Source organism: Canis aureus, chromosome 18 (assembly GCF_053574225.1).
Source record: "Canis aureus isolate CA01 chromosome 18, VMU_Caureus_v.1.0, whole genome shotgun sequence".
NCBI lineage: Eukaryota > Metazoa > Chordata > Mammalia > Carnivora > Canidae > Canis > Canis aureus.
In genome coordinates this window covers 5,575,512-5,587,882 of record NC_135628.1, presented here as the reverse complement: position 1 = coordinate 5,587,882, position 12,371 = coordinate 5,575,512, and the positions used below count along the sequence as shown (strand labels likewise).

Here is a 12,371-nt window from a genome sequence, read left to right as displayed (position 1 = left end):
TAAGCCCAGTGAATTAGTATCTTGCAAGGGACTGTGAAAGATGCCTGGTGTCAAGAGGCATCATGTGACATCTCTGAGGGGGCCCCCAAAACACCCTCACGGTGGGCACAGCCATTGCCTAAAGGCCTAAACAGCAGCCCCTGAGCAGAGGCACAAACACCCCTTATCATCCCGGCTGGAAGGCCCATTCACCATATTGGTGAGCTAAAGAGAAGAAGGGCAACAAACACCTGCAGAGAAAATGAACGCTGTGCTTCTAGAAGTTAGTCAGTCCTATTTTATCCCGATCTTTTTCCTCTCCCAAATGTCATGGCTATCAACCTAAATGCTGAAGTATAAGACCAAGATTATTCTGACCAGAACAAAAAGATAAGAGATCGTGTAGAGCTGTAATATTTTATTCAAAAAGCTTTCACATAACTATGATTGCCAAATTCCTTTAAAAATGAGTCATAGTATTTCTTAATAAAACTAATGATCAAAGGGATTCCCTAGCTATTTTAGAGTCTCATATTTTCTATGCTAAATTAGCTAATCTATCAAACTTCTGTTCTCTTATCGGAGACTCGACATTAGAGTAAACAGTCCAAATCTTCCTCCAACAGAGGTTTTCCTGGTATGTGAGACTCTCACAGTCATCTGTAGAGAATAACAAGGGCGTCTCAAAGAGCAGCCTCAGGATTATCCTCTCCTATGTCAGGAGGAAATCCCAGAAATGATGTGCCTGCAATATAGTATGAAATCTATAAAAAATGCTAAGGGCACAGGGTATGTTTACTTTGTTGTTTTGAATACAAACATACTGCACAATGTTAAATGAACCATGCAAACTTTCATCAGAGAAAATGACTTATTTTAAAGACTATAAAGATGAAGGGCTTGGTTCAGGGGGAATTACATTGAAGGAAATTATTATTTTTTTAATATTTTATTTATTTATTCATGAGAGACACAGAGAGGGAGAGAGGCAGAGACACAGGCAGAAGGAGAAGCAGGCTCCATGCAGGGAGCCCGACGTGGGACTTGATCCCGGGCCTCCAGGGTCACGTCCTGGGCTGAAGGCAGCGCTAAACCACTGAGCCACCTGGGCTGCCCTTAGGAAATTATTTAAGAACAAATGTTGATGAACATAAATGCAAATCCATGGTTAAATACAGTAGTGAAAAATCATATGGAATTCTAAATTTTATTATTGTAATATAATTTCCATAAAATTAGAACCGTCTAGATAATGCTACTGACACCGCAACATTCGATAGTTTACTAGTTTAAAGACAGAGCCATATTTAAAGAAATGAGCATTAAGATGTTGGAGGTAGTAAGTCTGAGTGAAGAGTAAGAAAATGTATAATTTGACAGAACAGCAACCTCACAAGAAACAGAAAAAGAGCAGAAGTGCCACAAAATGAGGAATCACTTAATGGCCCAGACAGGAATGTTAATGAGGAATGGTAATTGGAAAATACGAAAATAGAAGAATAAACACAAGAAAAGTCTCCTGACATTCAAACCTTTCAGTCTCTAGGGAGTCAATGGAAAATCCATCAGTTAGATCATATTAAACTGCACTATTCAGAGTATTAATGGAACTTTGTATTTTCACTTCTCAACTTTGCACTCTGGGAAAATATGTGTACTGCCCTCAACAGTGGAATTCTTCGGTTTGTGTTTATTTTCTTTTTACCTCCTCCTTCATCAACTGTCAATGATAGCCGGAAATAAAAACAATAGGTAGCCAATGTGGAAATGAGAAGTTCCCAATTCTAACTCCCAATGTAAGTCAATATATTAATCCACTTAATTTTCTCTTAAAAGGATATTGATGGTTAATAAATGATTGGTAAATAATTCCCAAAATGCTATTGAGGTTACAGTTTCTGTGGCAGAAAGTCAAAATTCATATATGTAAATATTTCAGTCGTTTAAAATGTATGGATTACTTTTAAATTTTCATAATTAATAGAAAAAATCTGATGTCCAGCTCAGATCATAGGGATTCTTCATTTTTTAAAGTGAAGTAATATTTCTTTGATATTAAAAAGTTCATCTTAGGGGCCCCCCGGGTGGCTCAGTTGGTTAAGGGATGGACTCTTGGTTTCAGCTCAGGTCATGATGTCAGGGTCCGGAGCATACGATTTAGCCCCAAGTCAGGCTCCATCCTCAAGTGCAGTCTGCCTGAGACTCTCTCCCGCCCTCTCCCTGTGTCCCTTCCCCCAACTCGCATGGTCGCTCTCACTCTCTCTCCCAAATAAATAAATTAAATAAATCTTAAAAAACATTCCCCTTAAATGTGCTATAGAGTTACATGAAGTAAGCAAGATGTTTTATATTAATATTTTTAGGTACCATTTTATTGTAGCACAAATAATATGTCACGTTACAAGTTAATATTAATAATAAGTAATATTAGGGATGCCTGGGTGGCACAGTTGGTTAAGTGTCAGACTCTTGGTTTCCACTCAGGTCATGATCTCAGGAGATCACGCAACCCTGAGATCAAACCATGCAATGGGCTCCATGCTCAGCGTGGAGTCTACTTTAGATTCTCTTCTCCCTCTGCCCCTCCTCATAGCCCCCCCACCTCCTGCTCTCTGCCTCAAATAAATAACTTTTTTAAATCTTTAAGTAACAAGTAATATTAATATTACTAATTATTAACAACTTGATACCCAAGCTGCTCTGTTTGTCCTATGGTAGCAGTGGTCTCTGTTATATATTTCACAATTTTTATTGAGCAACAACACAGAAGACTGTGGCAAATGTTTTCTTACCCCTACTAAGAGGATATGTGGATATTATGAGGTCAGATGTCTCCAGTGAGTACTATTTTTCATTCAAATTCATTCTCCCTTTTGCAGATTGAACTAGCAGTCCAGATACTTTCATTAGTATCTGAGGATGTTTTGCAGATTTGGGGATTACACCAGTTAGGCTTTCCGTAGAATCACTCTGCAAGTAGCTCTCTATCCGATGTGGTTCAGGCTTCACCTGTACATGTACATGACCACTTTCACCACTAACATAATCTGAGTGCCTAGAAAAGCAAATGAAGCCAGAATAATCTTTCACACTTTCTTCTCTCTTTTTTTGTGAATATCTCCTATTTTCTCACCCAAAATAATTATTCTGTATAAATATTCTCAACTATTTTTACAGATCACTCTTACATTTCAGCCACTCCCTAGCTCATTTAAACCACACCAAGCCTTCCCCTTTCCTACTGCTGTTCACAACAAGCTTGGAGTCCCCTTTCTACTGCTGATCTCAAGATGACTTTCACTCCTTCAAGCTGTGGTGCTGAACTCCGTCCCACCTTCCCTGCCTTCCATAGCAGCAGTGGAGGAAGCACAGAAGTGACTGTGCAAACACACACCTGCACACACACACACACACACACACACACACACGGTACATACAGCTCCTCAGGCAGAGAAGCCCTGGGCTATTTGTCCTGTGGATGAGGACGGAAGGAAGGAAGGAAGGAAGGAAGGAAGGAAGGAAGGAAGGAAGGAAGATGCAGAAGAAGGAACATGCTAAGTTCTAGAACTCTAGTCTACTTCTGCTTAGGACAAAGAACTGAGGCTTCTGAGGCCAGCCCTTCCCCTACTCCTTCTACCACACAGGCTGCAGAGTGACCTCCTGCAAACACCTGTGCCTGTCTGCAAAGATGCCCTGAGAAGGGATTCTATTCGCTGGTGGAAGGCAGGATAAAAGGCCTGATGCAAAGTAAGTCTCACCTCATTGTGAATCAGAGTGCATAGTGTGGAAATGCAGCCCGGAATTTGCTTCTCTGGAAGGTGTCTTAGGATGAGTTCATCTACAAGAAAGAATAAAACTGGTTAACAGGAGTCTAAACAAGTGGGAAATGATTTTATTATAAATTAAAGGGTAAATGAATGGTGACGTGGGTTTATTGGCTCAGTCATGTGATGGCTGTTGTCTGATTCATTCATCCTTCCCTCGTGGTCACTAGATATCTCCTGGAACTGTAGGGAACGTGTCCCCATTCAAGCAGAAAGAACAAGGAGATGAGGGGAGTTCTCAGCAGATGTCTGCTTATCTCTCATCAGACACACGACGCCACCACGCTCAGGTCTCTCAGGAGGCTGGAAGCAGCAAGAATTTCACTTTTTCAATCTCTGTTAACTGGGGACGGAAAGGAAGAAAAAGTTGAAGCTAAATGCTCAGCAAGCCAACCAACAGTTTCTGCCACAGAAGGGATCCTGGGCTCAAACTTACTCATTTATTTTTGTCGAGCACCCAAATTCTAAGGTCACTGTCCACTTGTAAGTTAGGGAGTTCTTCCTTCGTCCATAGAATTTGAGCATGTTGTGTGTTTGGGGGCCTGAAGGGTCTGCTTTTAAGATGCCTTAGCCACCCTGCTTGCTTTGATCCAACTATGATCAAGGTTATATACTCTACACTCGGTTGTATTCTCATATTCACATTCAAAGGCTAAGTTGCAGATAAGAAAACGGAATGAAAAAAAAATACATCCCCTCTTAAATCATCATGTTCCTTCATTCATATTTTGTTCCATCTACACAATGTGACTGTCCTACTCCTATCCCAGGCTCAATTATTTTTTTTTCCTTTTGCAATTTCAGATGGCGCCTGCAAGCCTGAATGTCTAGTTAAAAACTCTATTTGTCCTTGGTTTTTCCTCTTGCCTCAATTCTTCCTCTAATTCTGGCTCTACCCACCCAGTCTTTGATTTTTCTCACAGAACCCTTTGCTTTTCTAGTTATTCATCTCTCTCTCTTAAAGAAAGAGCTTCCTCCCTTGGATGCTGTATAATCTTTCTCGAGACCACACAATGTGCCTTTTTGTGTGATGATGGTGGACAGATGTGATTTTCCAATGAGTTCTATTTGGCTTGCTTATTTATGCATTCTTGAGACTTCAGTCGTTAGTCTGGAACAAAATAAATCGGGATATTCATTTCTCCTAATTTATATTGAGGTGGATTTTCATTCATTTGAAGTGATTTATTAGACAAAGTTCTTAAACCCTTCATTGAAAAATTATAAAAGATACTACAAGGCAAAGTTTAAAAGGCACAAGTTTATCTTTCAAAAGGGATTTGTAAAAGCAAGATTTTTATTACTTAATGGTAGCTCATTTTTCACAGAACAGTTTTCACAGTATGTTTGCAAAATGAACACAAGTAAGTGTCATGCATCAAAAGATTTCCAATTATATTTGTCTTCTTTGAAATGATTGTTTCACGTTAACAGAGCCTATTTGATCCAGGAGAGAGCTGACTCATTACCTAGCATTAAATCTTGTTTTACAAGATAAGGATATAGAAGCCACAGAAGCTAACCAATGCGGCCAAGGGTTCATGGTTGGAATGGCAAAGCCAGGATGGCAAACCAGGTTCCCGCTGCTTAATTCTGGGCTCTTTCATAATCACCTACCTCTCAAGGGCTCACCCCTATGATAGGCAACTACCAATATCGTCCCTGGGTCTGGAGGGTCATGTGGTGAAAGGGGGAGCCAGCAGGAGCAGCTGTCAGGCAGGACCAGATCAGGGCCACGGCAGGGACTAAATACTGGGTGGTGGGCAAAGGATGAAAAGAGGGAACAGAGCTCAGACCATGAATGTGGGTCTGCCATAGGGGATGGTGGGACGCTGGCACCTCTGTTCTCCATGGTCACTGAGCTAGGAGGGGCAAGGGTGGCAGGACCAAAAGAGAGTTAGAAGGAATCATTCCCAAAGACAGTGTTCTCTCAGAATCAGAAAATTAGAGAAGTATCTCCTGGGAGAGGTTAGTTGTAGTCCCCCCGCCCCCCCCCCCCCCCATTAGCTGGTGTGAAACATGCTGATCAATGGACGTTCAGGCAACTTTACCTAAAAAGCGTGGTGAGGTGGAGCAGGGAAAAGAAACCATCAAAGCCCACAGCAACTTCAGCTACACAGCATTTTCAGAGGACTTGCACCAGCAGCGTGGCTAGCAGTTCTTTAGAAAGCGCGTTTGCTCTGGGGCTCCTGAGTGGCTCAGTCGGTTGAGCATCCGCCTTGGCCTTGGCCTGGGGTCAGCATCCTGGAGTTCTGGGATCTGAGCCCCTCACTGGGCTACCTCGCCCTCTGTCCCTCCCCCACTCATGAGCCCCCCCCCCCCCGTAAATAAATTCTTTAAAAAATGATAAAAAATAAATAATAATAATAATAAAATAAAAGCAGACTTGCTCTGAAAGAAAATCCTTTTTCGACTTTAGGGTGCTCCTTCGTGTTTCCACATTCTTAGTCATCCATCAATCCAGTCATCAAATTTAGAGACTACCTACTGTGTGCCAGGCAACTTTATCATTGTCAGTAGTTACAACAAAGAGCTTCTTCTTCTCATGCAATGAAGGCTTGGAAGACACGAAATCGTTCTTTGAAGGTGTTTGTAAATATTCATCCTGCCAGTGTGAAAAAAAAGTTACCGTGTGCGTGTTCTGAGCAAACAATTCCAACATCCCATATTGGAAAAGCAATGTATCTTATCATCTGGAATGTTAAAACAACAAACAAAACACTCCCAAAAGAGTTAGCCATGAAAGAATGGGGTGCATTCACGGTATACCACTTCAGAGGGTATGTTCTTACTTAAACCATGTTATCATCTTATAAAATCTACTCCTAAGTAAGAACAGCACGTAAACAAATTGCAGTTAAAATGGTGGCATTAACTAATACATTTTTTTTTAACTTCAGAGTAATTTCCTCACCATATTGGATAAAGATATTGGATGTACATTAATTATGTATGAGGACTTGGTTTTCTTCCTATCTTCCCAACCCCAACCCCACTCTCGGTCTTCAGTAAAGTAGATGAAAGAGAAAGAGGCTTTGTTGGCATAATGCACACACACAAAAAACACATGGACCATATTAAATATATGTCTCCATACGTAGCAGTCGTCCTCCTAATAACACCAATGCCTGAATTACTGCACTCTGCTCTCCTTCTAGGGACCTGGTTCTTTCTGGAGGAATAGAATCACAGTCTGCAGATCCTGCAGATCCCTGGATGGGACTTTAGGACCACATGACCTTCAGGGGGACACATGGACAAAAAACAGATCTTCCTCATGTAAATATTACTGCTTTGTAGGGTAGCTTGGAATTGTTCTTTTATTTTACTGGTAAGTTTATATTCCATCCTACCAAACGATGGTGTGTTGCAGTGGAAAAAAAGCCATGTCTTACTGCCTAGTTACGTGTATAATTAGCTTACACACAATTACCCAAACAATTTTACTGTATTTGCAGTTCCAAATGCATTTAATACATATTTTGGTTATTGTTTTTGCCTTTCTGGTGTGTCTTCAGTAAAGCTCGCTAATATGCCCCAAGCCACAAGCCATGTGAGGCCAGAGAAAAATATATTGTTACCTGTGCTTTTATGTCATATCCAAGAAATTATTGTCAAATGCAATGTCATGGGTTTTTTTTTTCTAGGTTTTCTTCTAAGAGTTTTATTGTTTTAGCTCTTATGTTTAGGTCTTTAGTCCATTTTGAGTTGATTTTTGCATATGGCAGGAGTTAAGGATTTAACTGGATTCTTTTGTTAGACTCTCTCTTTCTTGTTTAATAGTTTTGGCACCCTTGTTAAAAATCATTTGACCACATATATGAAGGTTTACTTCATGGTTCTCTATTCTACTGCATTTGCCCTATCTTGTCCCCATTTATCTTCATGCTAGTACCGTACTGTCTTGATTATTGTGGCTTTACAATGTTTTAAAATCAGGAAGTGTGACCCCTCCAATTGTGTTCCAGATTGTTTGGGCTATTCAGGGTCCAATTGTGTTCCAGATTGTTTGGGCTATTCAGGGTCCCTTGAAATTCCATATGCATTTTAGGATTGGGTTTTCTAGTCCTGCAAAAACATTACTAGGATTTCAGTAGTTATTGCATTGAATCTATAGATCTGTTTTGACATCTTAACATTAAATCTTCCAACCCTTGAAAAAAAATACAATTTTATACAATTCCCCAGTGGAGTCTATCTCCCAATGGGTTCCCCCTTCTTTCTCCAGACCACTTCTACAGCCTAATACAAAAAGATTGCCTGATTTATCATTCCCAGAGATTTGGACAGAGTGCTACTGAAGAAACAATCATTCCAGGAAGCAAATACCCGTTAAAAAGCAAAAACAACAAAAAAACTTCCTCCAAATTAGATGCTGCTGACAAGCTTATAGAAAAGACACCAATAAAGAAAAAAAATTTCAAAAGATGATGTATTTCATCTGGCACCTGGCACTTTATAAGCACTCATGAAAAGAAAATAATCCCTGTGTTTAAATGAAAGGACTAACTTGAACTGTCCACATCTAACTATGATACAAGTAGACAAGAAAAGTATCATCAGGGAACACTGTTACCCAAATAGTGCTCCAAAAAGGGAGGAATCCTGAGAGGTCTTGTAAAAATTTACACAATAAGTTCCAAAAACCAACATCAATTAAATCATTGAAAAATGTAACTATTAAGTGGGAGGAAGGATTGAAAAATTAATAATAATAATATCCTCTCAGGAAAGATTAGACTGACTGTCTAAATATATTTCACTTTCACATAAGGAAAGACGGTGGGCATTCCCTATACTTTTTCATTATCATCCATGGCAGAGAAGTTGGCCATCTTTTGGCATATTTGCTGGATTAGTCTAATCAATGATTATTAACATATGCTTTAACGTCCAAAACCTAAGAACTGACACTATGCCAAAGAAAACAGGGTGGAGACAAAAGAAATGCAAGGAATTTAGCCTCACCTTTCCAAATTTTCATGAGAAACTATTTTATGGAAAAAAAGCCCACTTGTATTAATATAGAAAGTTTATTTTAACTTAAGAGTGTGGTGATGAAGCAATGGAAGGTAGCTGAGCCCAGGATATGAAGAGAAACAACCTAAGAGCAGAAGGAAGTGAATCTGGTTCCTCTATTTCCTGTTGGATGAGACACAGGCTCCCACTGAGCGAGTGGCTGTGGAACCAAAGACTAGACAAGAGTTAATGGACTTCTGAATCCTCTTCCTCCTCCTCGTACCACATCTATTCTCAAAATACAACCTCCAGCCCCCCACCCCCCAAAAAGTTCTCTTCACTTTAAAGTAGTCCCTTGACAAAGCAGATAATGGTGCTTCCAGTGTCTTTTTCTTAGATAGTTTGTTTATTTGCACAGACGTTTGCTAGTCTACTTATTATTTCTCACACCATGACTTCTCTCCATGTTTACTTCTCTGGTCTTACACCAGGGGTGTGTAATATTTCTCTAAATAAAGGAAATGTGCCCAAGTGTCATCTTACAGTGGTCTCTGCTAACATCTTCCTTGCCCCCTACCATGTCAGGTTGCCCAGTGCTAGGTTTTTTTCCACCATTTGTGGGAACTTCTCAAGGATTTTGGATAATACCTGACATTCTGTGTGTTACACCTGGCCCTATGTGATGTTTTTCATCCGTTATCTTATTTGATGTTTAAAACAACTCTGTCAGATATGCACTACTATTATCCCCACTTTTAAGATGAGACAGTTGAGGCTTAGAAAGATTAATTCACTTGCCAAAGGTGAATCACAGAGCTGGGATCTGAGTTCAAAGAGACTGACTCTAAAACCTACACCCTTAACCAGTGAGATATACCTGGGATCTAAGAAAATATCAAATCTGTCCAAACTGCCTTCTGACAAAAAACGAGAAGAGAAAATAAAAGCAGAGGACACATTCTCTCATCCTGTCACTTTACCTCAAATAAAACCCATGTGGAAAAGACTCCTACTTAAAATTGTATTCAAAAATGACTATTGTGCCAGTGTCCATGCACTTTCTTTAAATTCATTATAATAACTAAGAATCTTCCACTTTTCAAAGAAGAACAGTTTTCCAAGACCAGATTTTTATCAAAATATAATACCTTTGTATTTCATTCAAGGAATTGCAAGTTATCATGTTGGGAGAATAACTCACCTACTCTTGTTCAGGAAATTTGGTATAGTATTTTTTTAAGAATGTATGTATGTATGTATGTATGTATTTATTTATTTATTTATTTATGAAAGAGAGCACGAGCAGGGGTAGGAGCAAAGGGAAAATGACAAGCAGACTCCACACTGAGGGCAGAGCCCGTCAAGGGCCTCTCTCACAACCCTGAGATCATCACCTGAGCCAAAATCAAGAGTTGGATGTTTAACAGACAGACAGACAGGCACCCCACGATATGGTATTTTTGAGGTATCCATTGGTTGGGAACTAGGTACGGTTTTTTTCTTATTACTTTTTATAATTTTATTGAGGTATAATTGACATACAATAAACCACCCATATTTAAAGTGTATAATTTGAAAAGCTTTGCACATGTATACATCTGTGATATCATCACTAACTCATCAAATGAATAGATATATTTATACCTCCAAAAGTTTCCCCGTGTTCTTTTGTAATTTCTCTCTCTGTCCCACCCCTCCCAGGCAACCACTGATATGCTTTCTGTTATGATACATTGGTTTTCATTTTGTAGAATTTTATATGAATTAAATTATACAGTATATACTCATTTTTTAAAAGATTTTATTTGAGAGACAGCATGAGAGAGAGAGACAGAGAGACAGAGAGACAGAGAGAGCATGGATGGCAGAGAGAGGGAGAAGCAGACTCCCCACTGAGCAGAGAGTCCAATACAAGACTCCATTTCAGGACCTCAGGATCATGACCTGAGCTGAAGGCAGATGCTTTACTCACTGAGCCAGCCAGGCATCCCAGTATGTACTCAATTTTGTCTGCCTTCTTTTAGTCAGCATAATTATTTGAGATTTATCCATTGTTGTAACATTTTTATTGGTTGCATAGCATTCCATTGCATGGATATACCACAGTTTATTTATCCATTACTAGATAATGAATATTTGGATTTTCTAGTTTTTTTTACTTTTACAAGTATAACTACTATTAGCATAAATGTACAAATTCTTTCATGTATTTCGTTTCATTTGGGTATACCTAGAAGTGGAAGGACTGAATCATATGGCAAGTTTGTTTAACTGTTTAAAAAACTGCCAGATTGTTTTCTAAACTGGTCGTACCACTGTACATTTCCTTTAACAGAATATGGGAGTTAGGTAGAAGAATAACTATGTTTTCCTCAAATCATGACCACCAAGATCCAATAGATATAAGTTCTAGAAAATATACTGGAACACAAGATAGAGGTCTCCCAATTTATTTCTTTGTGATGAGTTCTACTAAAACTTACATGCTTAAGACACTTAGATGGTATTCCATTTCAGACTTATCTTCAGAGCCCCATATTCAAATCTAATTTACAATCCATCCAGTCGCCCATAATAAAAATCTCAGAATCATTCTTGAAATCACATTCTGCATTATACCCACATGTAAACGTCAACTCCTGCTGTCTTAACATCTCAAAAATATGACCAATCTATCCCACTTCTCCATCCTTAGCTCAGCATCTCATTGTCCCATGAAAGAGCCTTTTAAATCATTTCCCTGGCTCCAGAATTAAACTTCCCCATTCTCTACACATACAGGTGGGAAAATATATAAAACAAAGATATGACCAAGTTAGTCCACCTAGCTCACAAGAGAAGGTTAAAGCCACCATTGTACCTATGGCCCTCCATCTTCCCAGGTTTGTCGTTCACCACTTCCGCTATCCCTTATTCCACTGAACTGCTTGCAAATCCCTCGCATACCATGCTTTCCTGCCTCCATGCAATAACATGTGCAGTCTACTCCCTCTAGAATGGCCTCCTGCCCACTACGCACCTAATTAATTCAGTCTCATTATCATATCCAATAGGAAGTCTTCTGCAAATCCCCAAGTAAGTTGGAGTTCTCCTCTTATAGTCCCATATATCCATGAGCGTACTCTGACAGCACCATTGGATTGTTTCTAGTTACCTGTTTATGACTTTCTCCCTCTAGAATATGAACTCTTCGGCACAGAGTGTTTCTAATTCATTATTGCATCCATGGTGCATAGAGCCATGCTTGGTGCTTAGCAGATATTCAATAAATCCACACTGAATGGACAGAGATCTCAAAGCCTGAGAGATTTGGGAGAAGAGAATCTGCCTTAAAGTTCTGGAATGCTAGGATATATTGGATCATAAATATAATACCAGTAGAGCAGGGACCTGCAAATCTGCTATTAGATACATTTTAACATAATATGTGAGTGTTCTAGATTTAAAGTCTACTAGATTATAAAAACTCACTGCCTCCACTGGATAGGTATGTTTTTTAGTGATTACCTGTTTGTGTACATGATATAATCTCACTGAATAGATTTAACTTTCAAGAGAAATCAACACATTGTCACAATAAAGTCATCACATAGCACTTCTGTAGGATTC

At 39.3% G+C, this 12,371-nt stretch overlaps 1 long non-coding RNA gene across 12 annotated transcripts in view; it reads right to left on the bottom strand.

Moving 5' to 3' along the window:
* LOC144288530 (uncharacterized) overlaps nt 1–12,371 on the bottom strand; it is a 344,649-nt gene that overhangs the window by 159,315 nt on the left and 172,963 nt on the right. For 8 of the 12 annotated variants that reach the window (XR_013356393.1, XR_013356399.1, XR_013356391.1 and 5 more), the window contains 2 exons: nt 5,855–6,408; nt 3,738–3,817 (listed from right to left, as the gene is read on the bottom strand). This is a non-coding gene — a long non-coding RNA (uncharacterized LOC144288530). Of the gene's footprint in view, nt 1–1,152; nt 3,035–3,737; nt 3,818–5,854; nt 6,409–11,916; nt 12,063–12,371 lie in introns of those variants that run through there. The other 4 variants (XR_013356400.1, XR_013356396.1, XR_013356394.1 and 1 more) reach the window with 3 other exon arrangements.